The following is a 27,964-nucleotide window of genomic DNA, read 5'->3' as shown; positions in this document are numbered from 1 at the left end:
CTCCTTCTGCAGTTCTTGCTGAGCATGTTCACCCTCCTCCAGATGAAGCTTACCTTTTAGTTCAGCTTGCACTAGAGATTATGCAGTGTAGCTAAACCCCAGTTTTTCCTGTTTTTGTGGCACACTGATTATTAGGCAAGGTGAATGATGTTGTCTCTATGTGTAGAAGAATGTGGTGTCAGTGCTGTCTCATTTACAGTTTGTATCTCATTACAGAGGTCCAATTTCTGTGGTCACCAAGTTTCCCCTTGTTGCTTATTAGCTTTTCTGGTAGTATTGTCTCCTCATCTTTCAAGATACAAGAGTCACCTCTGCAGAGCAAAGGCTCTCAGAAGGTGGATTGTTTTGCTGAAGAAAAGGCACACACAAAGTTTTGCACTTAATGAACAGGCTCTGAAAAGCTGCATTTAAATCAGCACTTGGAGGCTGAAGGGGTAGGGAAAAAGATAAAAAATATTTTCATCAGTGGCAAAAGAAGTTATATAAGGACAGCAGGATGCAATGCTGTAAACACAGAGCTAAAATGCTTAGATTTTCTTGTAGCTCAGTTCCAGGTTGTGACACACTAGGACACCTTTTGGAGAGGTCTTATTTTGTTGTTGAATGCAGGTGTGACACAGCTGAGATGAGGTATGGCTGTTTCCACCTCACATGGCAGACACGTGGTGCTGTGTCTAGTGGGAGAGACACTTGTCGTAGGGTAATGGGGTGAGGGAGGCCCTTACACTCACGTACCAAGCAACTGATGGCTAGGATTAGGACTTGTTATTTCTCCTTCTCACTGTGATATCTGTAGTCTCCCTGTCAGTAGCCTCATAACATTCCCCTGCTAAAAAATATTGGTGGTTCTTTCCCATGCTATCCCTGCCTGCACACAGCTCTTCAACGTCCCCAAAGTCCCATTTCTAGAAGCTGCACTGCCCAGCATCAAGTTGTTTTCCATCAGACATGAGGAAGCTATTTTATATATCAAAGTTTCCCAATTTTCTTCTGCATTGAGACAGTCTTGGCCAACTCTTCTTGTATTCTCCAGTACTTGCTCTCTTTCAGGCAGCTTCCTACAGCCTCCCGTAGCTCAGATATGCTAGAGCAACCCTGAACTAGCAAATGGCAGCACCTGCATAGCCAGTATCCACACAAAGGCAGAGTCCTTTAATATAACGGCCACAAGAGTAAGTAGATGAACAAGTTTTCACCAATTTGGAATGATGCTACTTAGATATCCATGAACATCTTGAAGAGCATCCTCATCACATCTTTGCTCATCTGTTGTGCATTGCTTAGTGATGAGGAACTAGGGCAAGTTGTCATTGCCAAGAGTGGTGCTTCATTCATGTTGCAAAACAACTGCCGTGGAGATGAGTAAGGAAATCTGTTCAAAATGCCTTTTCTATTGGCTGTGGAGAAAGGGAAGAGGCAAAGAAGAAACCTGTGCAAACAATGATATATTTTAACATGCTGGTAATTAAAGTAGAGAGAAGACAAATTAAAATGACTACTGTAATGTACATATAAATATTTTTTTTAAGTTCTAAATAATTTTTCAAGGTTAAATGAATATATTTTTTCCCTTCTTTTTTTCTTTATAAAGGCTTTTGTCTCTTGCATTTAAATCTTCTCCCAATGTTGTACAAAGCCAGTGTAATTCCTGCATTTAGGAAGAAGGTTCATTGGACCCAACATTTAGGGTGAAGTGTTCATTCTTCTCACTGGACTTACATCTATGTTTCTTGGTCCACTGAAGCAGATGCACTGCAAATAGAGAACATGCTCCCATTTCTCCTTTTGTTTCTAACCAAATGGGCTGGAGCTGAGAGCTGTGTAAAGTGGCAGTGGACTTTGAATTCCCAGTGCCCTTGTCAAGGTGGATTTATATTAGAATAACAGCCAAGCTGTGCATCTCTGGTCTCCCACTGTAAGTCCTGTTGAGATAAAGAAAAGGGGCCACTTCAGCGATTAAAATTGGAAGACATCTCAAAAATAAGTAACATCCCCATGGCTCCCAGCCCCAGAGGCTCCATATGGACTCTCCCAGCTGGGCATTTGTGGCGTTTTGGCTCTAATTCAAGAGGCACAACTGCTACTCACATGTGTGTGCCTAGGTTTCCGTTCCTGCCCCATCCCCCCGTGCCCACAAGCCATCCCAGTATCCATATCCATGCAGTTTTAACGCTGGCTCGCTGCAGATGAAAGATGGCCACCAGCACCAGCAGCTCAATATAATTCCCTAATAAAACATCCACTGGTATTGGCAAGAAAGCCCCTAAGGAATGAATATATCTTCTGGAAAGACAATTAAAAGAGATGGTTGGGGTAATTGTGCTTGATTGAAAGGAGGCATACTTTTTCTAGCAGAAAAATAAGCACTTAAAAATGTTCGGCCAGCCGAGGACAATTATCCAGCCGGTGATGCACAAGCACAGAGGGCAGCTAATCCATTTTAAATTGCTCTCCCAGTCAGGAGAGTGACTGGGAAATGGAACTAGGCTGGCTTATGGTCTGGGTGCAGGCGGGAAGGTTTCTGTGATACCTGGACCGGGTTTGCCATGCACAGCTGCTCTCTTCCTCACTGTGACTTCCCACCACATGCACTCAGTAGCAAGGTGTTTCTCCTGCCTTACAAACTCTACAGCAGTAGCCTGGGCCTGGGAGTGAAGAAGGGAATTATTCACTCCATCCCCAGGTGCTGCCCGTAACAGGCAAGGTGCTTTTGAGGTCTATAGCTGACCATGTTGCCTTGTTAGGGGAGCCCTTACCTACCAACTGCTGCCTGGAAGCACTGGCCTCACCAGGAGAAGCTGGTCCTCCTGTCACAGAAAGTGCACAGGCGTGACTGAAGTGCACGTGGAATGCAGCAGCAGAAGAAAACAAAGCCATTTCTCTGGTCTTTTCCCCTACTGATAGATTTTGCAACTCAGTATTTAAAATATATTTTTTTTCTTCCCTTTGGTGCACTGGGATGATGAAACGAGAGTAAGCTGGTATGTGAGTGACACAAAAAGGGCAGTTTTCTAAATATATTTGGAAGTCTTCAGAACCAGCCCATGCTGGGATTTGCCAGCATCACAACCCAAAACACCAATTTAGATTTCCTTTAACTTATGCAAGTAAAACGCTTCAAACTTGCTTATATGTTACAAAAGAGGGAAGGGAAGAGGAGCTGGAGCACTGGCACGCTTCCCACCACCCCCTTTCCCTGTAGCTGTGAAGATATGAATTCAGATGCTCATTTGTACCAGCACAATAAAGAGAGAAGCTTCCCGGTTTTGTCTGGTTTAAGGAGAATTACAAACCACCCAAGCACAGCGATAGGGTAACAAATGCAAGCATTACCTCATCGCCACATAGCGTTATTGGCTGGAGATAGCTGGAGGTGGGGTGTTATTGCCTACCCGCTTGGTGAGTGCCGGATTTTCTCATTATCTCTCTCTCTCTCTTTCAAAGCAGCTGACCCTTTTAATGGATGTCATCTACAGGGACAGCCTTCCTTTGTGGAAGCATCGTATACAACCGGGGAGGAACAGCACAAATGTGATCATAAAGAGATTAAATGGGATCAATAGAAACTATTTAAAAATAAGTAACTCTTTAAATGTAATAAACAATTTTGTATTCGATACGGCGATTTTAACCATCCTTTTAAAACTGCCATTAAATCCCACAGAACAGCTCTAAAAATGATGAGATCATTAGAATCCATAAGGCTTCTTGATTTTTATTTTGCTAAGTCTCTGTGTGCTTCCTAAGGCCAAATCATGTAATTTTTTTTCAGGACCACCCTCTGTTGCTGGCTTTCAGAAAAGTCATCACTGATTGCAAAGAGCATGAAAAGCATGGTGATGACAATATCGCTTACCTCTTGTGAGGATCTGGCTTCTCACGGCTGCTGAGAACGTATTGCTCTGTTGGGAGACACCAGGGAATTACAATTTCAATGCTAAGGTAAATCCCACAATACTTTCTGGGGTAGAAGGCAACAGCAGTGTAAGTCACCTGCTCTTGTGATGTCTGGACAGAAGTGGCAGAATTGAGACCGGAGGTGTTGTGTGAATCCAAGCGACGCTTTTGCCCCTGGCCTTGTTTTTTTTCTCTTAGATCCCATTCCTGTGAAATACCCTTTGGCATAAAAATAATTCGATGTAAATTAAGAAAGGATCTCAAGGTTTATCTCTTGGTGAATAACATGGCCAGGTGCAGACCCGTTTCCAAGACCCTCTTCAGCATCTGTGCCATACAAAGCTGTATGCCATGTGTTCTGCGAATGGCCTTTAATCCTTATTTCCTTTATGGCAGATATTAATAGGGGACTGAATTCTCTCCTCCTTTGTCTCTCTGATGTTGTTTTCTTTGTTTCCTTTTAGGAGAAGCACAAGGGGATAGAGAGCAGACAAACTGCATTATCCTGGTAATTAACTATCTCAGCAATATAGTGGAACCATGTCAGTGGTAATGCTGTGTAACAATTTGCATACATTAGTTTTCATGTCCCAAGAAAGCAATTTCTGTAGCATTTAAGAGGAAAATAATGGGGCGGGGGGGGGGGGGGGGGGGGGAAGGAGGGGGGAGGGCTGGACTGAGGTAAATTATTTTTTTAATTCATAATAGGATTCAAATAAAGAGAATGAATCCAGTCCTGAAAGTGCTTGGAGCATTGTTAACGTAGCTGCAATTATTCCTGAAGCAGTTAGCTGTCCGTGTTCATCCAGTTTGGAAAGATACCCAGCTCATTTAGGACCCATTGAGCTGTGGGTAAGGAATATCAGAGCTGCATGCACCATGCACGTGCAGCACTTGTGATGCTGTATGGGCACTGCCCCCTGCCTTGCTGCCTGGCTTGTGGGGTTCCATTCCTAAAATGCAAAGATCTCTGAGCAAAAGCAAGGTCCCCCAAAACCTGTCATCATACCAGATGATCATGTAGTGGCAGTATTTCCACTGGGGTGACAGAGGCTTTGGCAGTGACCATTCATTCCTATTATTTTTCAGCCCTATTCTTCTTTCGTCAAAGGCACTCCTCAGTGATGCCAAGCTATGGATGCCTTCGAGCCCAATTTGGTTGAAGCAGACAGGGATGGTGCACTAGTCTGTGGTCTGGCAGCGGGGAAGGGGGGGACCCTGAGCTGGTTTCTGGTCAGTGGGAACCTGCAAGGTCAGTGTTAGTTTTACAGAACATCTCTCCAGCTTCATCTCCATGTGACCTGTCAGCATGTGGTCCTTAAATTCTCTTCCTGTTCTTTTTGATGATTTACTCTGTGACTTTGGGAAAATTACTTACTATCTGTGTGCCTGAATTTTCCCATCCATAACTTGGGTGTATTAATTAAACAACTTCCTCAGAGGGATGTTGTAAGGTTTAATGAATTCATGCTTGCAAAGTAATTTAAGATTTCAGATGAAAATTGCTAGAGAAGTGCAAAGCACATTATAATTAAAACAGAGAGGATACAAAATAGTAATAATCAAAAGTCTCTGAAGCTGTTGATCACAGTAAAGGGAGAATATTTATATTTGAAGCTGCTAATAAAAACATCAATCACTGTGTTACAAAGTAAAGTTTTTATAGCTAAACAGCATTAGTTAGTACTCTGCTATTTATTATTCCACTTACTATTTCCATCTCCATTGTCTTCATACAGAAGGAAAAATCTATTATTTTAAACTGATTTACTCTGGATTTATATCAAAAGGAGATAGCATTGTGCCCAAAATATGTCTGACGAGTGTAAAGCCCTGGCATGCTCATTCATATGTCTGTCTTTACTGCAGCAGAAGTCGATAAGATCGCACACCTGAGTGAGTGCAGAAGGGCTGTGAAATTGGGACCTTGGTATGCAGAAGCAAGGGAAGGAAAAATAGTCCTATCACCACAAACAGTGAAGTCCATGCAGAGTACCAAATCCTTAGAAATGATTGACACTCTGAATAGACAGAAATTGTGTAACTCATGCCAAAGACTTTTCAACTATCATAGGTTTCATTATGTAACATGGAAAACACAGGGATTTGTGTGGCCTTACGTGGCTCCATAAAATGAAAGATAGCTTTGCCCATGTCCTGTTGAAAGGTGAGGAGAGGAAAGCAACAGCTTGTGAGGTATTTTAGAGAAAGCTGTTGGAGAAGTAGCGGAGAGAAACCACAGAAGAATGTGCAAGAACACATTTTCTCTTCTGTTCATCACAACACAATCCTTGCAAGTCTTAAACCATAATCCAAAAATCCAAAAACTTTTGGATCCTGGAAGCAAGCCCAAGACTGATTTAAGGTTTTATCCCAGTTGGTTCAATTGCATTTGTGTAAGCTATATAAACCACGGACCTCCCTGTGCACCCTACAAAGCCCATGTCTTCCACAACTAGAGAGGCAGCAGCTCTCTTGGTGGGGAGGGGACCTGCCAGGAGGTTGGTGCAGGCCTTCATCCTTGGGAGGAGGTGTAGGAGCTGAACTACCTTACTGACAGGGACAAGTCCTCAGACAATTGAAATGGTCATTGATTTATGTGCTTACAGCTCATACCAAATGAAGGGTTGTGCAGGCTTTAAAATAAAGATGGCTTGCCTGTTTCAGGACAACTTATACATGTCCCATCCTCAAAGGTCACTGATGATCTGGGGGAAAAGATATAAGAGAGAATTTTCACTATTTGGAAATTTTGACTATTTTAGAATTGGAATTTTGGTTTCCTAGGCACAGCTTTGAAACTTGATTCTCACATGGGTAAAAAATGACATCTCTAATGTCCCTCTAGGAATCTGTTTTCATGGAGATATGTTTTGTTTCTTCTGAGATTACATCGATCTGAATGCTATATAGGAAACTGGGCGTTTTTCCTGGAGTGGAGAAATCTCACAAGCCCCCTGTTCTGTGTGTTGCAAACCTGAAGGGCCCCTGGCCTCTGAGTTTTGAGACCTCAAAGCTCTCTGGCCTCAGCTTCTTCTTTTGCAGCTGAAGAGCTCATACAGTGCTGGTCTTGGGGCATCAAACATACAGAGCCTGATTCCTATAAGCTGATTCCTGGTTCATCCTCAGACAATGAACCATCAGAAAAGGAGATTACATAGAGTGGCCAGTATAGGGAGGAGAGTATATAGCTCTTAACATCCTCAGACATTGTGATTTGATGAAGTATATGTTTATAGGGACTTAATGGGAAACGACAAAGGAAGGGATAATCTGTCTCTATTGAAAGACAAAAGGGGAAATGTGGGAAGTACTCCAGCTCTCTGCCACAAAAATACCTTAATGCATAAGTCATCTGAGTCACTGCAACATGCTCTGGCAGTTCTGATGCCAAATCTGTGACTGAAATACCAAGGAAAGGCAGGTGTCAATAGTCTTTCTAGTAATGAGTGATATCTCAAACATATTCTTTGAAAGAGCCCATTTTATGTTAGATAACTAGGGGTCCAACTGTTTACAGACCTACAGTCTGAGCCCACTGTCACACTGGGGAGTGTGTGGATGGTGGCTGCATTTCTAGAGTGGTGCTACTCATCTGTAGTGTTGTGAAAGCAAATGTGTGGGTGCTTTCACTCAGAATAACTTCACAGAAATAAGAAGTTTCCTTAGTGCTGTGGGCAGATGTGACCCAGCTGTGGATCTAGGACTGTGTTACATGAAGTAGTTCATGCCTTTAACCAGATGGTCTGGTCTGGATGAAGGGAGAAGTAATTTTCCTATTAAATCTGTTCCTGCCTTGGGTGTTTCTGATATTCAACACTCAGATTCCTTCTCTCTTTCTTTTTCTTTTCTTTTTTTTTTTTTTTTTTTTAGTATGATGTGTGTGGCAACTGAATATCAACCCTCACTTGAATTTCTCCAAGTATATTACAAAGGTGAGAAGATATTCCTTCCCTATTCTCACAAAAGTGAGAGGTATTAAGCCAGGACAGACATACTAGAGTTGGCTGAAGAGAGGGCTGGAAAAGGTGGGAATAGGATCCCCATGTTCACTGTGTCTAAGGATGTCCCAAGCTCAGGAGAGCAGATGAAGGGTGGCAAATGAGCTGGAGACAGTGATGTAATCAGCTTGTTTCCCTGTTACCTATTGGAAGCCCCTTCTGTGCCAAAGGAAGGAAATTTGGAAAGAAATATGTTTATCATTTCAGCTTATCAATAAAGCACCTAATTGTATTTAAATAAATAATAATAATAATAAAACAATTATTTAAAAAAAAAACATGAAATATCCTGGTTTTGACTTCCTCCCCCTTAGTGGCCACTAAATTCATCATGGTATCTATGTACTGATTTCAGTAACTTCTGCTTGGCCAATAAAAATTTGATTCTGGTTTAAGGATGTCAGAGGAGTCACCATTGCTGTTGGTATTTTACTGCATGAGTTAATCTCTCTTACTGTAGGGGGTGGGGATGAGCCCAGTAAGGTAAAGGAGAAGAAATAAGGTTTGTCTATATCTTTGAAAATATGTAATTTAGTCTAGAGGTTTATTAGCCGCTTGTTTATCCCTGGAAAATCATTTATATGTATGTACTTTGTCAAGTCACTTCTGTATATTTGCCCTTTTCTTGAATTCCCTGTTCTAAGCAGGATGAGCTGCTTAATTCTCCTACTGTAGCACATTTTCTCTGGCCTATGGAAAATACTTCTTCATTGTTTCTGATTATCTTTCAATTTTAAGTATCTTTATCACAACTTAGATAACAGATTTGTCTGTGGTGTTCCAGCATTGATCTTGCCAGTCTCACATACGCTGATAAAATTGTTCATCTGCTCACTCCTCCTCTGTTTAGATACTGCTCTCTTCTTGTAGTGTCAAGAACCATGGAAATGAAAGTGAAATTTCTTTTTTTTTTTTCTAACTCCAAATATAGCTAATTGTTTGGAATTACATGGTGTGGATTTATCATAGTAGAAAATGAAAATATAATACTTGATAGGTAAAGAAAATAAGATGAGAGTCTGAAAATAGTCACCTGTTCTAGAATAGCCGCGAGATAGCTCATTTCCCATATCTCTAAACTTATTCTTAGGCTGGCTTTTTACTGGATGAACTCATAGTGTACTTCTCTCAACACTTTCTTATTTAAGGGAAGTCTAAGTGAAGTCTGGATAAGATACAATGTGCCCCTACTGCAGGGTACCAGTCAGCTCTGTGCTTCCTGTGTCTCCATCTTCATTGGGATTTATACTTACATGCGTGTCACTTCACTGCTGCTGGTTGTTCCAGTTATCCAAACTCTCATCTTTTCACTGATCTGTAGAGAACATGGGTGGAGCTTTTCACTTGGAGGAGATGTTGAGCCATGAATATGTCTCTATTGCTAATCTTATGGTGACTTCATATGTAACTAAATACTATTATTTTAATACACTGACCATGACCCACTCACTTATATTACTTTTCTAAGTGTGAATAACAAAGGATTCTGATTTAGGATTAGAAACAACACCTACAAGCAGATGTTTGGAGACATATTTTCAAAAGTTGGATTTCCTCAGTCTGAAAATGAGACCAGCCAAATTGATATTGGTCAGCCAAATTTCCAGTAGAAATTCTGGAGAACCCTTGGGATCCTAGCGACTTTTTTGAGATACTCAAAGAGAAGTAGAGGTCTTTTCAAAATCTAGTCAATAAACCCCAGAGATAATGAAGCAGAGGATTTCTTAACTTGATTAAAAATGGGGAAAAACAAAGCCAATTTATGAAAAAACATCAAAACAAGACAAAAGTCTAGAGTCTGATATTGAGTTCATAACCAATTATAACTGCTAACATTTTTAACAGACCAGTGGATTTGCTGTAATAGGCCAGTGGATTATCTCTTCTCCCACTGTAATCAATGCAAAAGACCCTGGGGAAAAGCAGAATTGGGATCCTCTTAATTACCCATTTATAAACATATGTATATTTTTTAATGGTTGTCAAGGCTGGGCAAAACACAATTTCAATAAAAATCAAATTGATCACAGAGTTCCAACCATCTTTCCTTGCCCCTGGTTCTACTGAATCTTTGTGGACTCCCTAGCTCTTATTTCTCTACAGCATGAGAAAGAGGGCTGTGAGCCAAACAGACTATTATTTATTACAATCTGTAGTGGGAGTGATGGCAGCTGTTGATGGTAGTTTTTCATTAACAGTTAAGTAAAGCCAATAAATGTTGTAATGCACTGTGCAATGGCAGATGGTGAGCTACAGCAAGAGATTCTACCTCAACCAGTGCTCCGTGCTCATCTCTACTTTGAAATACCATCAAAATAGAAAAGAGTTTTAAAGAGGACCACCTGTTCAGCTGCCTTATCCCCACATAACTTTCATATGTGTGGAAATGCAATCCAAATGCAAACAGCTAGGACAAAACAAACTGCTTGCCACCAAAAGAAGGTAGAGAATAACCCATTCCACTGACAGTTTGGCTATAACTTACAGAGCAGTTTCTGACCTATCTTTGGCTCTTTTTCTTTGCAAAATTGAGTTAGTGGTCAGGCCCGGAATAAAGCACCAGCCTGTGCTGATATTTGAAATTTTACAGCTTTCTTCTCCAAAGTAGTGTAGATTAGGGTAGAAATACTCATTCCATATTGTTCTTTGTACCCGATGGCTTTTCTCATGAAAACTTGCTCACATCCCCGGTGAGGTAACTTTATGCTCAGATTGTATCATAGGCAAAAAGGTGACCACACACGGAAAAGCGTGCACCTGACTGTTTGACATGGAATAATCTGAAGGAAAAAGCAATATTTGGTTCTTGAATTATAGGGATATTAGCATCTTGGAAAAATTACTTTTTGTATCAATATCTGTTCCTACAAGGTCTATGGTTACTGGTAGAAAGTTCTTGCTGGTACCAGCAACTGCATTATTTTGGATATTGTCAAGATGACCCAAGTACAGGATCTCGAGGGATGTTGTAAGTGGTTTCCCAGGCATTTCATAGAGTGTTGTGTATCTAATGATGTTAATGCACTTCTGGCATTGTCATTTTCTTTAATGAAGAGAAAAGAACATAAATAATGGGTTTGACCAGGGTAATAAACATTTAAGTGGTTCCTGAGTCTGCTGTTGGTCCCTGTTGTATTCTGAGTCAGGTGCAAGAGAAAACACAGTGCACGTATAATGCCTCCCTGCCAGTAAATGGGTTATTTGGTGCCTGGAGCATCAGTGGGGTTTCTGTATGTTATTGCTGTTATATAGTGAGAATGATGCAGCACTGTATTTCCAAGTGAATGCACAAACTTCATGAGTCATAGCTGTGCTCTGAAGGGAGGGACACAAACTCATTTTTGGTTTATCTGTATTGCATTGCCTGGAAAGATAAACCAAAGCAATCAAAAATAGAAAACCAAAGTCTCTTAAGTGGATACACTGATATCCATATGAAAAAGTATGTTAGTGAAAAAAGGTATGTTAGATTACTGTACTTTAATCCTAGTCCTCCAAGATAGCTCCAACCGTGGCTGGTAATAGCAGGTTTATTTCCCAGGGCCTGGCTGCCTCACTGCTATTGTTTGCTTGCCATTTATAGAAAAGATCACTATAATAAGCAGTCCAAGCAAAAGGCATTGCATAGGCTCTCTGCCAGGAAAGCAGAGGTGCTAAAGTGATGGGGTGACCCTCTCCTCTGCCTCCACATCTTGGTCATTGGCTGCTCAGCACATAATGGCCGGAGCCTGCTAATGTAGAGAGACCTTGAACTTGTCACTGTGAGGGAAGCTGATGGGGAGATGCAGCACCCTGATAATTTTTGCCTAGGTCATGTGTCTGCTCTTGAGGAAACTGATGTGAGAGCTGAAAGGAGTACACGAGTGTCCCCTTTTCATTCTGAACCTGGACCACCAAACGTATCTCCGATTGCCCAGCTCCAGGTGATGGGAAATAAACACTACTAGGTTGGCAGCAGCTCAGCTGCAAGCAACGGCTAAGGCAAAAGTGTGCAGTGGCTTGAGAGGCAAATTCAGAGTCCTTCCTCTCTGGATCGAGAAGACGGACTTTCTGCAGTGGCTTGTGTGACCATTAAATGGAAATTATGGCACTTTGTGTACTTATAAAATGGTGATTTTCCATGGCTGTTAGGAAAACTTCTATATCAAAGCTTTCAGTGATGACATTTCTAACATGAAATAATGGAAACAAATCAGCATTTTCTCGTTAGGGGAACCTGTGAAAAACTTCATGGATTCAGATTGGACCTGCACGATCTACAGAGAACACACAGATCTAGTTTTGACCCTGTTAGACACAGATGTTAAATGTCTGAGAAAAACATGCAGAGGCAAAGCCTTATGTTCACATGACGCTGTGGCCTGTTACAAAATGAAGAGACATCAGTGTCATGGAAACTTTATTATTGCTCCCAGTTGATGAAACTCTCTTTATCACCAGCAATCTTTACATAGTTCTTTTCACAAAAAGAACATAAATGATGTTTATTGTTTTCTATTGGGCAATTCAATGAACAAAACCAGACGAGTTTTCCATGGAGGAGACTGCAAGGAGTGTTTTTTTCCCAAGTGGTTGCAGCAACACTGGGATCAGAACGGTGCCTGCTTTTTCATGTAGTTACCAGCAAAATGTCTACCATCTCAAATCAGAAGGGACCTCACACAGATGCTTAAAACATTTGAAAACATCTGAAGCCAGCAGATACCATGGTCTCTGCAAGGGCATGGGAGGAGCCATGCCCACAAGAGCCTGTTTCAGAGCCTGAATGTTTACCGAGCGCCCCTGTGCAATTCCTCTTCCACAGCTTTTGGTTTGGCCTGGGGAGACGGGAGGGGTAGGGGGTGTCTTTTTGTTTTGTTTCCTCAGCTGGGGACTTTCCTCAGCGTGTCATTTTCTTCTGTCATCTTAAGTCTCCAATCAGAGGCAATTATGATAGCACATTATGTAAATATTAAAGACAATTGCAGAGCTTTAATTAAAGCCAACTTTGTTTCTTCTCCCCCTCCCCTCCTCACTCCTCTCGATTTAGTCAGGAACACAATAAACTTAATCAGCTGCCCCAAATTATGCATGCATTAGCCCGTGAGATTCAGCAAGGCTGGGCTTCTCAAGGACAAAGAAATATACTGAGCTCCAGCATCTCACTTTGTTTTCTCCAGCCATCTTTTGTGGTGTGTCATGGGAAAAATTCTAATGAGGCTCTCCCTGCTGCTGCAGAAATTCCTGTCAGATGCAAGCCGGTGGCTCTCTCTGCTCTTTATTTCCCAAATACGAGTTTTCTGTTATCCCGTCCTTCTGTGAGGAAGGAAAGTGGCGCTGCCAAAAAATGGGAATTGGGATAGACTGGACTGGCACTGGCTAATCACCATCTATAACAGTTTCTTTTTTCTGGAATTAATTTTCCTCCCTTCTCACAAAACTTTAAGCTTTTTGGCAAGGCGGCACACTGAAGAATGTGTGTTAGTTTATATCTGCAGAATAGTTTCTGTGCATCAACTTTCACTGTGCATGGATTTGATTGTGCTGATTACGTAGGGTGCTTCTTTTTTAAACCCACTATAAAGCAGATGCTGTGACATAAAGTGTTCTGGGGAAATTTCTGGCACACTGGAGGCTCAGAAGAATTTGCTAACCCTCCCTCCCTGTAACTCTTCCAGCAAGCAAAGCTGCTCAAATTAGCAGAGCGTCAGGAGGGAGATACCCCTTGTCCTCCTGACTTATCTCCAGGAGGGGAGGTGCAGGCTGGCCGCTCTCTCCTTTTCCATTATTCATGAACGTCACCAAGCCCGGCCATCATTTTAAGCATGTGCTGCATGATGGTGGCAGGGAGCTGCTTCGACCAAATGGATGTGGGTGTTCTTGTTTGCTCATCAACTGAATAATAGCTTGCTGCTGTTTGCATTAGGCAAGGAAGCCCTGAAAATGCAACCTTCTGGAAATATTTGTGCTTATTTATGTCAGTGCGGCAGTCTCGATTCAAGAAGGCAAAATAAAAGTAGCAGTTTCTCCTGGTCTCTGGCTGGCTTGCTTGCCAGAGTGCCAAGTGTAGCTTAATAATGCACAGGCTGAGCGTGTGCCCTCTCTGGGAGAAGCCTGAGAGGAAATGAGGCCATAATCTGAAGCATGGCATTGTCCCATCTACCAAACCAGCGTCCTTGCTTAATTTCTCCAGACCAAAGTCAGATATTTACAGATCAACATAGAATTGGTTTGCCATGACAGGAATGAAATCTATGCAACTTAACACCTTTCCTGAGATATTATCCACCGTTTATTTAGAAAATAAATACCTTCAGTTTGATTTGACATTTACGTGCTGCTGCTGTGAGCCCCCTGCCCTTGGACGAGGCAGGTGGAAACACTGCTCTGGTGTGGGGCCAGGAACTACCCTGGTCCTTGCAATGGACCACATCAGGAAGAGACTTGGCTCCCGAACAGCTCAAGGGGGACTGGAAAACACCTTTCTTTGCAATCTCATGTCAGCCAAGGTGAATTCAGAAGGGTTCCCCAGGCAAAGCTGAGAATTTGTTACCCTGTCACAACTGTGTCCTATTTAGGATGTGTTTTCACTGCAGGAAGGTGTTAATTTTACTGTAGATTAGCTTACTTTGGTTTGCCGAGGTCAGTTAGGTATCTGGCATGTCCCACCTGTTTGGGACACAATGCTTCCTTTATTTACCTACCTAAGTAAAATCTACAGGTGCCCATGCCCTATAGGGATTTTAAATGATGTAAATATGGCTGACCATTTATTTCCTCCAAGACTGTTTTTCTAGTGAAGACACAATCTTAGCTTTTTTAATGCTTCATTTAAGTGAGAATATACTCAGGATATACCAATTGCTAAAAGTTATTATTTCGGCTGTAGTATAGTGCATTTTAGCTGTTTTTTAAGACCCATATTTCTGAACCCATAAAATCTCCGTTTATTTGGATACATGTTCTTCCTTTCCTATAATATACGAAGGTATATCACACTTCTCAGCAGAAAATTTTGGCAAGTGAGAACAAGCAGGGAAGTAAATTTTCAGCTAGAAAATAAATAAATAAATAAATAAATAAAGGTCTTTATTATTAGTGAGACAAAGCTGATATTTAAACATATGGTCAGTAGGAAAGTTTGTGTTCCTTTACCTGATAAGTTACTTTTCCCCTCTCAAGCCTGGAACAAATAAAGAGCACAACAGCGACTAAGTCTTTTGACAATCTCATCTCCAGGTTTTAAGGATCTGCCATTCAGCCTTTACATTTAATCTTCTATTTCAGAGGAAAGATATCCTTTGGTCTACCTGGCTATTTTATTTTTATGGAGCAATCTTCAGAATTCAGTTGTAAAGAAGAAAAAGATAGTCTTGCTCAATAATAAAGTTGCAAACGTTCTGCCTTTTATGTCTTGGCAATGCCTGCTTGCCTGTTCTGTAATGTATTAAACTGTTATTTGTTTGGGGTTTTAATGCTCAGCTCTCACTAGCAGGACTAATGCAAGGAAAACTCAAAGGATTTGACTTTGCTGTGATAAGCCAAAGTCTCCACCAAAGGAAATGAAATGCATTTCCTGAATCTCTGGACAAAAGTTACCACAATAGCTTTAGTGAAGTTTTGTTAAAGAGGCTTATTAAAATAACAGTGAGGAATTGCTCAGTGTACTGCTGCACAGTTAGAGGGTAGAAGTCCTCTGCACGTTTCCAAACAGCTGGTTTGTTGAGTAAGTCTTCATTATCTCAGGTGAAGCTAATAGGAAGCTGTTAGTTGCTTCATAGGGAAAATGCAAAGGCACTGTGGGCATTAAGGCAGACAGTGGTCTGAGCTCATAAGGCTACAGAGAAGGAAAAAAAGCATTCTGTTATGTACATATGAAAGGAAGAAGGAAAATAAGCCGGTACATGACAGCTGAAACCCCCAGACCAGTTGAGAGGAAGGACGAAGATAATGTAGAAAAAAAGCAGGGTAGATGCTAGGTCTGCCTCGTCGTGCTGTGTTGTGTGGTGTCACTGAACGGCCACCGGTGAAGCATCAGTTACAAGCCCAATGAGGTGCGTAGGCAGTTAATATTTGCTTTGATGTAAGGTTTATGAAATGAGGTAACAATCATAAAACATTGTAACTTGCAGCAGAGCCTTCCTAGGTGGAAGGAATAGGCTAGCAGGTGGAAGGTAAAAGAGGCATAACAACATTATTGCAGGGATCACAGGGATTAGGCTAGCTGGGGAGGGAAGGTGGAGAGAAAAGAGAAAGAAAAGGTGTCTGAGGCATTCAAGTAGTTCTTGTTACATCCTAACATCAAGCCATTTTGAAACTAGGGCCAGATGCCCATTTTATCCTCAAAGCACTTGACCTTACTGCAACACAATGGTGAGAAAAACAGGTAAAGTAAGTGGCACAGTCAGGGAGAGGAGGAATTGTCTTGCTTTTGAATTTTCATTAAAAAAAAAGGGGGGGGCGGGCAGGAAGCATATCATTTGAAGCATCACTTGAAAATAATAAAAAAAAAAGGCAAAGGAAGAAAGGATGTTGCTTCAAAAAAGAAAAAAATTTGTGTTGGAGGCTACATCAGATGCTGGGGTCTCTGACTTCACGACAGTAGAAGAGATGGACTGGCCAGGAGCCAGGTGAGATGACTTGAACGAAAGGCACATTTCCATTGAACTCATAGTTGAGTATTGCCAAAACATCATCAAAATCCAGCTGTCTCTGCAGAACATACTGGATTTGGAGAACAAGCAAATTTTAACAGCTCTGCTTCCCCCACTCCCCATCCCCTGGTTAGAGCTAGGTTTTAAACTAAAACCTCTCCCTCAGTTATCTTATGCTCCATCTCAACTCTTTCCCTCTCAGGACTGCAAATACAACTCCATCATCTTCACTCTAATGATAATATTGCAAATAGTATCAAGCTGCCAACCATGGTGAAGCACAGCCTGAACAGCCTCCCTTTTCAGTCAGCAGGAACCTGGAGTAGCCAGATCCAGTCTGCCTTCAATTAAAGATGTTTTGGTCCTTTTGGGCTGTTCATTTATATGGACAAAGAAAAAAAACCTGTGATCTGATTCAGAGTTTCAACTTCTTTCTACTTCCAGGCTTCTCTGTCTCTGAGATATACAGGCAAATTTTAATGGTCTGTCAGATACATGTGGAGAAGATGTAAAACTTGCAGGTTTTGAAGTACCTTTTTGGGGGTCCTGTTGCAATTATACATTTTGGGAAGCATGCATGTTTTAGCTCTTCAGTTTCCTTCTTAGGCCACAACCCTCCCCCCCCCCCTTTTTTCTTTTCTTTCTCCATTCCTTCATTTGTCAGTGATGTAAGAACTAGGACTAAAATAAGGGGCCTTTGCACAGCATATCCTGAGTCTGACTTGTTTCTATTTGATTTCTATAGATAGGATACAGAGGTACAAACATGTGAACTGTGATCCACTTGCAGGTGGACTTATAAAATGAACCTAAGGATCAATGGCATTCAGACTTGAAAGAGCATCCCTGGATGACAACAGATGATGATTTCTAGGGGAAAATAAACAATGTGAGTACTCAAATATGTCTATATTTTATATTTTAAAAATACAAATGATCTTTGTGAAGGGAAGGTTTGACATACACTTGTAGGAAAGAAAGAATTGAGCAGAGATTAGCTGTCTTGACACTTTAGTACTGCTTCTGTTAGGGTACTACAGCTATGGACTTTGCAGACCTCAAAGAGTGTCTTTCCATATCCAGAGACTTTCATCATTGGTAAGCTTTTTATGTTTCTGGCTCACACATACAGTATATCTATGATGAGTAAATTAGCTGAACAGTTGGCTCATCAATATTTACATAGGAGGCCTTTATAAATAACACATCAGATTTCCACACACGTTTGCTAAACTTACAGTTGTGACATCCAACACAAGCCCCAAGAGCTTGCCTTTAGAGACAGTTGACGGAGAGGTTTGTACATCATGTGGAAGAAAAACCACCCAATCTTTATCAGTGTTGTAAAATCTGCCTTCAGAATTACTCCATTGTGTCACTGCTGTGTTGCATTGTTTTCAATTGTCATTTGGCTGTTTGGGACAAATGAGAACAAGCAAGTCAATGAAAAGCCTCCCTGGGTTGCAATGTTGTCAGTAAAAATGAGAAAATTGGCTTCTGTTATCACAGAACACCCCAAACAAATACATGAGTTGTTTATCATTGTAGAGAATAATTAGCATGTTGAATTTATTTTGTGGTTTTACATAAACCGATAAGGAGCTCTTTTCCAAATGATTTGCAGGTGATTGTGATCTGTTAGTATCAATCTCCGTTTTTCTTAATAGGAATCATTTATCCAATATTGGAATGTTTCCCCTGGAAGAGGGAATGCATAGGGCAGCACAAGTGTAAACACGGAGTGGTTGATTTGAAGGCTTTGTGCTGCGTGTAACCAAGCCTTGCTTGTTAGAGTGTTTTCGGTGATGCTGAGATGGATCTTTCTGTGTACTTGCAAGTGTGGTGTACCACCTTTGCTGCCTCTGTCCCAGGGCTGAAGCCCATGGGCTAATACTTGATGACTGCAGTAGCACCTCCTGCTGTGTGCAAAGCTGATCAACCTCGTCTGCCCTTCCTGTTGATTTCTGTTTGCAGCCTGCTGAGGAATTCAAATACTGTTGTATTGAGTGGAAGTGGCGTGGAGTGGGGAAGGAAAGAACTCCTCAAGAGTAGCTCTCGCCCAGTGAAACCCATCTTGCCAGACTCTCTGCTAATGGAGAGGGGGGACATTTTTTATGAGTACTTCTCTGAAAACCAAACATCAGACTCTCAGGAGAGTGCCCTGAGGGAGGCTCTTGGAAGGCCTTCATGTCTGGTGGAGTCAGAGCAATGTGACAAGTGTTTGTCTCAACTCACCAAACCTTCACAGCAGTGGTGTTTGGGGTTGTGTTTGTTTTTTTTTTTCAAGCATCACAACCAAAGGGGGCTTTTAAGAGGGATTAAAACTCTGTAGATGTTCACAGGGAATTCGTCAAAGGGAACAACCTGAAGAGGAAAGAAACACATAGTCTCAATGTTTCTGAGATGTGTCGCGGTGGCTCACAGAGCGGAGGCTGTCACGGAGGTGTCATGTGAAGCTGTGGCAACCTCATGGCCTGCCACTGGAAAGGGGCCTGCAGTGTGGGGGAAGGAGGAATAGAGTCTCCTGACAGGAAGGATCCTCAGGAAGGGGCGAGCTTCCCCGCAATTCGTCTGTCAGCGATCTTTGATGAAGTGAAATTAATGATAACTTTGATATTTTCAGGAATTCATCTTGCCCCTGGCAGCGTATCCACTGCTAGCAGAGCCTTCTCTCAGAGCAGATATTGTAAACAACAAACAAGGTTGGCTTCTTCGGTGCTGTGTCTTGCTGAGGACTTACCCCTTCAGAGGAAAGGATCACAGGCAAAACTGAACTTTCGTCTGAAGTAGCTTTGATCACTGCTGATAGCTACGATGTTAAAAGTTGCTTGCCCTAGATTGGGAGCAGCCAACCTTCTAGAGCCTGACAGGCAAGAAAATAACATGTAAAGTCAGAGAATCGGGGTTTTTATAAACTACCTGATTTAGCCTCTGGCAGGTATTTTTAGCATGAAGAATAAAACAGAAATACTATGCAGCTTCAAATGTATCTGACTTATTCTTTCACCATTTTTTTCCCGTTTGGATGGCTACCTGGGCAACCTACTCTAGGAAACCTGCTTTGGCAGGGGGGTTGGACCCAACGATCCCTTCAGGTCCCTTCCAACCCCTACAATTCTGTGATTTTAATAAATGTCCAAACCTATCTTTAATGCATTATATTTGTTCTTCTAACTAGCATAGCTATGGCTTTTTAGTGAAAATATCCACAACAGTAATTATGACATTTTGCAGACAGCTCTGGCCTCAGTGTATCCCTACTAGCAAATAAACCAGACCAGGGCTCCTCTAGTCCTCAGGGCAAGTTGCACAGCTTGCAGTCTCTTAGGTAGGCTGTCTTGCTCCTAGGGCAGAGTAACCTCATCAGTACTGCCTGTTGTGAAAAGTCCCTGGCCTGTGCTATGCCCCGAAACATGCCTTGATATTGTCTGGGTCAGTTGGCACAGGCCAAAAGTGTGCCAATAAGCACACCAGCAGTGAAACAACACAGACACTCACATGCCAGTGATTGGACCTGTGCCCTGGCCCACTTCAGTTTGCTGCTATGGTTGTAGACACCGTGACTTACGGTGCTGTTTATATCCTGCTGTAATTTTCTAGGGAGGTGGCTTGTGTTCTGCTTTTGCAACAAAATCTGCAGATTTTGCAACATGCAGCACCTTCCTGTGGCGTGCTCCTGCTAAATAAAAGAGTTCACAGGGAAGTTATACTGCCTTGGCTAGCTGGGGAAAATCAGTGGTCTCCTCCTCCAGTGGTGTTGTGGTGTGAGTGGCCCTGCCCAGCCACAGCAGAGGGATGTCTTGACTGGCCCCTCCTGTCCCACTAGCCAAGCAAGCTTGGGATGCAGTCAAGCACCCTGTGGGCTGATCTGACCGCAGATCCCTCCAGCCTGTTGCAGGGGTACTGTGCGGGCCCTTCTTGCCCTCGCTGAGGGGTGCCCAGCCCCTGCACAGGGCCAGGCACCCTCCGTTCCCTCCCCCGCTGATGGCCAGGTCTCTGCATGGAACAGCAACTGGCAGGCCTTGCTCTTCGTCCTCTGCCTTACAGAGTCCTTCTGAGTATTTTGAGAGAGGCAGCATCTCCCCAGTGCTTCAGATGCTCCGTTCCCCTTGCATGCTTCCCCAGATGCTGTGCAGTGGGTGCTGCATGCTAGCTGTTGCTCTGCATGGCCCAGTCACCCCACCAACTGGTCCCAGCATGGACTGGTGGGCTGGGCAGGTGGATGCCAAAAAGGACACCCAAAGTACCAAAGAACTGGGCAGCTCAGGAGATGGACTTAAACCAGGCACAGTTTTAGACTGACTCATATCTGCTCCTTCAGTGCCGTATAATGTGAAGTGGGGTACAGAACGCCAAAAAGTAGCAGACTCTCCTCCTGCAGTGGACTTTCTCTCGCTGTGTTTATCTAACATAACCACTGCCTCCTTTCACACTACTTTCTTCGTGTTCTTTAGAAACTGCCTGGTAAGGCCTAAGGAACAGCTCAGGGGTGTCCTAAGGGACTGATTAGGCACAATGCGCTTCAGGAGGCTTAGCTGTTAACTCCAACCCTGTCCACTGCGGGGGGCGAGCCCCCTTGGCAGCCGTGCTTGGATAGCGTTGCAGCAGCAGCCGTCCTCTAGCCTCCGGGAACAGATGCACACAAGGGGCTGAAGGATGAGTTTAGCAACGACTGCAAAACAAACTGGTTTTTTTTAGGAGCCGCAGCCACGCTCTGCGGCTTAGTGCCACCGAAGAGGATGTGATTTGCAGGGCTGTTTGAGCAGGTACAGACCACATTCTCTACCAGCTTGCATCTGTATCTCTCTAATGGGTTGGGGAGAAAAGGTACTTCTGCTTTCAATCAAGTTAAAAAACTCTCGTACTGTGCTGGCTGAAGCAGACAAGAGGATACAGATGCAGACTTGTCTCTGTCTTTTCTGTGTGCTGTACAAATATTGAGCACGTTCTATGAGAAACGTACAACACCAAGACCAATATGCAGGATTTGTTTTCATTTCTTTTCAAAGGACTATTAATAGTAAATCAAACATCAATTTAACATAAATGGAGTGTGGGTGCCAGCTCTCCCTTTATAGCACAGCATCCACATGCCTTCAGTCAGCTTGATTATTGCAATGGCAGCATTGCAGCTTGAAAGAAAGCCTTCACCAGCATTTTGAGGGTGGAAAATCCTGTATAACCTTGATTATTGCTGAGCTATTTGGAGTTCGCAGAAGACTTAAATTCAGTGGAAAAACAAAAACCTTTCTGTTGTCCACTGAGACTTGATTGTTTGATAGCAAAAACAAGCCTGGCAAAGAACCAGGGAAGTGAGAAATTCCAGTTAAAGAGCTTAGGCCTGATGACTGTGCCCTCTCCCCCTCCCCTTTTCTTTTTCCAAGAAACAAAAGCCCACGTCCTTGTCAGAAGACATCAATGCGTCTTGCTCAGGGCCGATTAGAAGGCCTGCTGTGGGAAGCCCTGACTAAATTACTGAATGAAGTCTTGCATGTGCTCCTTGTAGGCTTCTCATAACTCGCTGACACATCTCCCTCCCATACCAAACCGCTGCTCCACACAGCTACTGAAATGCCACCGGCACAGGTGGTACCTTCAAGCCGAAGGGGCAAAAGACAACTAGCAAAACAGAGGGGAAAGCAAAAGGTCTTTTGATGAGGTCTTGGATTTCAGGTTTTCAGCACTTTCATAGGAAGTTGACTGCTGATTATCATCGTGGTTTTGGATCACTTCTCTTTTTTATACTAAGTGAAGATGTAATGTTCGAAAGTCTTAAGCGTCACTGAAGAATGACCTCTTCATTCCTGGGCCTCCAAGTCATATTTAGCACTTGATGGAGATGGTTTAATTATAAAACTAGTAACTCTCTCTCAAGGATAGAGATCGAGGAGTCCAGAAATGATGGTGATCTGTTTTTGAAGACATTTATTTTTGGTGCACTTGAATCTTAATTATGAGTTACATTTAAGCTATTCTATGTTCAACTTTTCCCTTCCTTTGAAAACAAGAGTGGTTATTTGGAAAAGAGCATCCTCTTGGCTACTTTTTAAGATCTTTATTTTAATGATAAACTCTTGAAATATCGGGAAGCAAGGAAAGATGGTCTAATATCAAGACAATGCTGCTTGAAAAGCTTTTAAACCCACATTCCTCTGTCCACAAATTGTATTTACTCCACTAAGGAGGAAATATGTAAGAGAAGAAAAAGTCTTCATGAGGGTATAAGTGTGCATATGTACCAACCCACCCTGTGGGCTTTGAAGAAGTAATTAAAAATAGATTCCCTGTCTCAGAGCTTGGCTCCTTATCCCCATTCTGCACGTCCATTCCCTTGTGCCAGCACAACTGCTTATGTGGCCATCTGGAGAGCAGATCCACGTGAAGACAAACCTGGGGAGAAAAAATTTTCAGCCAGATCCATTTCCCACTCTCAGCTGCTGAGCGAGCTTGTGATGGCTTAGAGCACTCATCATCATGCTTGCAACATAATTATGCAGTTATACAGCCAGCAGGGCAGGGAAACCTGGCGGTGAGGACGTGGCTGCTGCTGGGGTGGTGCATGAAGCAGAGGTGGTGGGCAGACAGCTGGAGGTGGCGTTGTCTCAAACTTCTGTGCCAAGTTTTGCCACAGGGTGTTTTAAGGAGTCCTGATATATAGGGTATAGTATAAGACTCAACCACAGAAACATCAAATACATGTGAAAAATAGAAGAAAAGTTGACTAGAGGAAAATGTTAGCAGGGACTCATAATTCACATGACTTTTTGAGTGACTTCCTTATCTTTTGAGATATACTCTAAAGTGCTGGGTTTTTCCTCTCTGCACTGGGGCTAGCACTGTTTTTATTCAGTATTATAAATGATGTAATTTTTCTCTCCTGTGCAGGCAGAATACAATCCTTTTCCCTGGAACAAGCTCAGTTTTCCCCTTGCTAGATGGGTTATTTCAGCTACCGTGATATATACTTCATGGGTTTCATTCTCCTTTAAAATTTGTGGGACTGAGATTGGTTTGTTATTCACATATAATATAAGCTGACAGGAGCCGTAATACAGAAGCATGATTACACAGAATAATTCATAGTTTTTTTCTTCTAGGCAAACAGATGCAGTTGGAAAGTATCTCTGTTTGCAAGGATGACTGTCTTTGTTCAGTATATAGCAAGAGCGAACTGTCAGAGAGTTTTAGCAAAGCAAGGGTGCAGACAGCTGCTCTGGTCATTTCCAGACTCCAGATATACAGCAGAAATGCCCATTTTTGTCCTGCTGTATATATTAAGAATTATATGTTGTTATAGGGGAGAGCCACATGCTAGAAATAGGAAAATATTACTTAGAGGAATGAACAAAGGAAGGAGATACTGGCTTTAAACCCTGGTTTTGTGGTCTCCTTTTCTTTCTCACTCTAAAACCAAGGATAAAAATATCTATTCTCAGAAGGGATTAGGAGAATCAAATATTTTATAAAGCTTATTCAAAATGAGTCTAGGGAAAAAAAATCTACAAAAACAAACCAAGAACCACAAAATCATACCTTTTCAGAAAAAAAAAAAAAAAGGCTAGATTCAGTTTTACTGAAACTAGATACTAAAACATGTTAAATGATGATGGTAGTTTTTTTTTGGGGGGGAGGGCAGAGGAGGGGTTGTTTAGTTTTGGTTTTGGGTGGGAGGAGTGGTGGAGGAGAGATTTTTGTAATGAAGTCTGCATACTTATTTTCGCTAGTGTCAAAATGTTCCTACTTTCCACTTTGAAATGCTTCTTTGTTCTAAAGTTTATCTGATCTTAATTTTTCCAAGAGGTAAAATAAGTAAGTACATTTTTTTTTGTCTAACCATTCATCTGAAAATACAGTTATATTCACAGCTCTGTTTGAAATTATGAAATGCAAATCCATCCTTCCCCACAGGGGCTGTGTGCTCAGAATCCTTCTGCCCTTCCACAGAGCTGTTCTTGCGTCAGCAGGAAAGCAGCCTGTTGAAGCACAGGGAAAGCCTTTCCAGTGGTGACCATTAACATCACGTGCACTAGGGGAATGCTGAAACTTGCTGGCTACATTCGGTACAAAAGCACTGCTTGTGGAAATTAAGTATGGATTTCCCATATCAATGCTGTGGGTCCGTTTATTCACTTGCAACTTCTCCAGTGGCTTGATAATTATTTTTGTCTATGCGGTGATCTCATATTCTCATTGCTGCCAAATAAAAAGTGAAAAGTGTCTGAACTTTTGCTTGTAAAAAACGGGGTTGATGAGTTTTCCATCTAGGTTTTGTAGATGTTCATTCCCTCCTGCACTGTCACTTCAAATTCTCACAGTTACTGCTGAAAAGGACATTTCTGAAACACTTGTAAAACGTTCTTGTTCACTTTTCTTTTAAATGGCATCTCCACATATTCCTCTTAGTAGCTTAGTCGACTTGTATGAGTCACTTTATGTTGAAGTACCCCCCTGGATTTGGATGGACTCTTTGATCTAGGTCCTCTAGAGTTTTTCATGGATTAAAGCAAAACAGAACATGTTTGTTTGTTTGTTTGTTTGTTTCATAAAAAGGTGTTGAACCCATGCTTCTTTTATAGCATCTGGGACTGGGGAAGAAGATGCAGTCAATCAGTGCTCACACATCACCTTCCGTTCCCTGGCTGGGGAATCCTGCAGAGCACTGAGAACACCTGGAAATGCTCCTCAGGGCAGAAGAAAGAGAGACAGGAGGGAGGGAGCAGGAGGAAGATTGGACTCCTTGGGCACCCACACCTGGACTGCTGCTCTTCTTGGTTTCCCTCTTCAGAGGTGGAAAGAAATAGCCCAGAAGAAAAGCTGCCAGAAGGACACTGGGAAAGGAGAACTTGCTAATGGACCTCTAAAAAGGAAATTATAGTTTTGACCTGAGATAACAATGGAGGAGTTGTATCAGGAAGGTGTACATGTCAGCTGTATTATGCCATTTATCCCAGCCTCTTCTCCTGGTTGATATAATTAACTTTTACTGCAGATTCAAGAAGATGAGAGGAAAACCACTGCATATGGTGAATCCTCAGCTAAGAGCAAGGATTAAATGAAGTTCAGTAAACTACTTAGCAATGAATGCTATGACACTTCATTGGGAGCAAAATACGGGTGGAACAGGCAAGGGCTGGGCATATTATCATTTCTGGCATTAGGTTAATTGCATTGCTGATACTCTGTGAACTGCTGACAGAGCAAGAGTGGCTCATTGCTGGACTCTGCCCTTGTTGATGCCAGAGGGGAAAGTCTAGTTCCCACCTCTTTAAAAGCCTTGCTGAGTGAAGGGGATCATGAACAAATGGTTGGGAAAATAAGAAGAGGCTCATAAGAGCATATGGGGGGAGATTCTTTATCGACTGAGCTCTGGGAGTCAAGCAGGATACTCAAAATTGTGGGTGAAAGGGGAGGAAACAAATCCCTTTCTACACTAAGGGGAAGTGTCCTTTAGATGCTCATGTACTACTGTGGGGCTCAGCTGTAATGCCACATTCACCACCTTGCACCAGAGTTACAGTGATTCACTGGGTTCACCCTCACATGCAGTTTGGGATGGCAGTGGCTGCCAAGCACAGGCTACCAGAGGTGCATGCCCAATCTGTGAGATAGGTAGGGCATTTCAAATGCTGCTAGCAAGCATGCGGTGGTGCCTTGTTCCTTCACCAAGACAACTCTGTCTACCCTTGGAAAATCAGCCATCAGGTACTTGCAGGGTGGTGAAGCCTCCACAGAGTAACACATGAGCTGAAGAGAGATTTTACCCCATCTTGTCAATCACCCAGAGAATTAGAAGGCAGCTTTGCTTTCCCTGATGCTCAGCCAAGGATTGGCATTGTTTTATTTCAGCTAACACTGCTTCATTTTGTTACCGTGCCAAGTAACTGAAATATGAACACCTCTGGGCAGTGGTGCGAGAAACAGGAGTTCCTATTGTGGAAAGCGGTGATCAGTTATACAGACAGAGAATGGGACTTGAACCCTTTAGTTCCCGAGTCCCAGTGATCTCCACAGGTTGGACAAAAAAAAGAAAATCCTAGCGTGTTTAACAGCAGCCTGGCCCAGGCCCTCTATGCAGCCAGTTTGCAGATGGTAATGGGACTTGATTACAACAAGCTGTGGTGGGGAAAAAAATTGTGAGCAACCTGCTTGCCAGAGCTGAAGAGCAACTGGTGAAAAGGGCAGGTGTTACTTCCAAATTTCAGATGGAGCAAGAAGTACCGCTCGGCTGCTGGTGAGCACAGGCACGAAACACGAGGTAGAACCAAGTGCTCCATGGAGGGGTCAGTCCATGGAAGTCCGAACCACCAAGGCAAAGGGAGAAGTGAATGACTCAAGCTCCTTGGAAATTTGGAGGGATTTGGGCTTGGGCCATAACCAAATGCCTTGCACTTTGGACTGTTCGGATTCCAACCTGGATCTGAGCTACGCGGCTCAGGCCTTTTCCAAGAAAGGGATCTATTTTACATACCACATAAAATCATGTTCACCTGATTTAGTGTCTTAGAAAATAGTTCTCCTTCAAAGTATGTTTTTATGGAGTTAGTTTTATGGGCTGATGTTTATGGATATCGTCTTATAAAATATACATACAGTAATGCCTTGTAGGGTATTAAAGTTTTTTTCTACAGACACATTAATGATGTCAAAGACTAGATCTGTCTCCAGCTCTGCTGAACACAGGAGTGAAACCTGCTTACAGTCAAGAAAAGAGTAAAGTGTTTTGGCATGAGGGTCTTACAGAGATCACCTGAGACCAGCTGTAAAGTGACAGGCAATAGCCCCGTAAGTGAAAATGGCATATCCTCCCTCTCTCTCCTTAAAAAGCAGAATTACCTGCTTTGAAATACAGACGTGCACTCTCAGAAACAATGCGTCCTTTGCCAGCAAGATAAGAATCAATTCAATTTGTCAGATGACAAGGTGATCCTTTTGCATTCCTCTTCGGTTTTAAATCATAGCTGGTGTTTAAAGCCAGCTATATTTACCTCTCTATGGAAGTAACTCTGAAATGTAGAGATTAAGAAGGCTGACAGTATTGATCCAGCTAATTGCGTACTAATTCGGAGGAGAGGACAACAGGATTATGCTGTAAGAAGAAGAGAAAGTCTAGAAAAAGGAGTAAGATCCAATCTGGATCATTTTTTTTTTAATTTTATTTGAGGATGTGAGAAAATTGAATCACAGAAGACCTGTAAATCCTGTTACATCTTGCATGTAAGCAGTTCAACATGAACAAGATCAAGAAAACATCATTGTGTTCATACAGTGTCCTGAATATCCATTATTCAGCACCTTGAAATGCCATTTATGAGTATAAAGTAAGTATAAAATACTACAGAGTCAAAAAGTAGTAATCTGGGTACTTTCCGCTAACCCCAAAAGTAGTCTCTGTACAATATGGAAAACACTGCAGAGTAAGTCCTGGTGAAATTA

At 42.4% G+C, this 27,964-nt stretch overlaps 1 long non-coding RNA gene across 3 annotated transcripts in view; it reads left to right on the top strand.

The window, feature by feature from the left end:
• Positions 1 to 26,852, top strand: part of LOC308193071 — a 36,956-nt gene extending 10,104 nt beyond the window's left edge. Inside the window, exons 2-6 of one of the 3 annotated variants that reach the window (XR_013949356.1) lie at positions 3,773 to 3,942; positions 4,362 to 4,405; positions 7,771 to 7,832; positions 17,277 to 17,420; positions 25,108 to 26,852. This is a non-coding gene — a long non-coding RNA (uncharacterized lncRNA). Of the gene's footprint in view, positions 1 to 3,772; positions 3,943 to 4,361; positions 4,406 to 4,986; positions 5,794 to 7,770; positions 7,833 to 17,276; positions 17,421 to 19,154; positions 19,787 to 25,107 lie in introns of those variants that run through there. The other 2 variants (XR_013949357.1, XR_013949358.1) reach the window with 2 other exon arrangements.
• Positions 26,853 to 27,964: the final 1,112 nt, after the last annotated feature.

The sequence above is a fragment of the Anser brachyrhynchus genome (assembly GCF_964034855.1).
Source record: "Anser brachyrhynchus genome assembly, chromosome: 3".
In the NCBI taxonomy this organism is placed as follows: domain Eukaryota; kingdom Metazoa; phylum Chordata; class Aves; order Anseriformes; family Anatidae; genus Anser; species Anser brachyrhynchus.
The sequence above is the reverse complement of the archived record's forward strand: the minus strand, read 5'-3'. Positions and strand labels throughout refer to the sequence as shown.